Consider the following 844-nt stretch of genomic DNA (forward strand, 5'->3'; position numbering starts at 1 on the left):
GAGAAAAAATTTCACCCCTTCCACATATTTAAAAACTCCCCCAAATTTGCACAGATCTAGTAACCGCCGTAAAAATGAATTTTTGAAATTGTGAACAACCCCCCGAAATGGGAGAAAGCGCTAAAAAATAAATCTCTTCTTGGGCTCGAAAAAAAATATTTTAAAAATTTACTAACAAAACCAAAACATACATGTTAGGGATATCAAAGTTTTGAAATTATTATGGGATGGCCACAAGATATATGGCTTAGCGGCCATGTTTTGGCAAAGTGTGAAATATGGCAATTTTTTTTTATTTTTGCAAAAAATAAAACATTTGTTCAAGCAATTTTGATTAAATTTCACACAAACCCCATCAGCTTAACTCTACAACCACATCTAACGTTTTGTTGACTTAGTGACTTTGGAAAGAGTCAGCCATTTTAAATTAAAAAAAAAATCCCTTTAGTACCTGCTATAAATTTTAATTCCTCCTAGAAATTTAGATCTATTGTCTCCTAACTCATTAAGACTCATTGAAAAGCTATGTGAGTAAAAATGGTGGAAATAAATAGCAAAACTAACATTCCCCCTGTTGCTTGCACAATTTTATCTGAAATATTGTAAAAGAAATGTAATACATTAACCCTTAACTCAAGCTGAAGAAAACCATATTACATATGGTATTAACATATTAGGAATGTGGGCGTGGTTAACAAAAACCTGTGTTGCCAAGGAAATCCAAAAATTAACTTTTGTATATCATTCAAAAAATTATATAGATATGTTTGTCACCCCCAGGTGAGCAAAAAATACAATGGTTGCTATGGAGATAAAAGTGTCAAAGAAGCTGCTATTTTGAAAA

The 844-nt window shown here is 31.5% G+C and overlaps 1 long non-coding RNA gene across 8 annotated transcripts in view; it reads right to left on the reverse strand.

The window, feature by feature from the left end:
* LOC112162525 overlaps positions 1-844 on the reverse strand; it is a 113,356-nt gene that overhangs the window by 101,504 nt on the left and 11,008 nt on the right. The gene's annotated exons all lie outside the window — the stretch shown is intronic.

Source organism: Oryzias melastigma, linkage group LG11 (assembly GCF_002922805.2).
Source record: "Oryzias melastigma strain HK-1 linkage group LG11, ASM292280v2, whole genome shotgun sequence".
Lineage (NCBI taxonomy): Eukaryota > Metazoa > Chordata > Actinopteri > Beloniformes > Adrianichthyidae > Oryzias > Oryzias melastigma.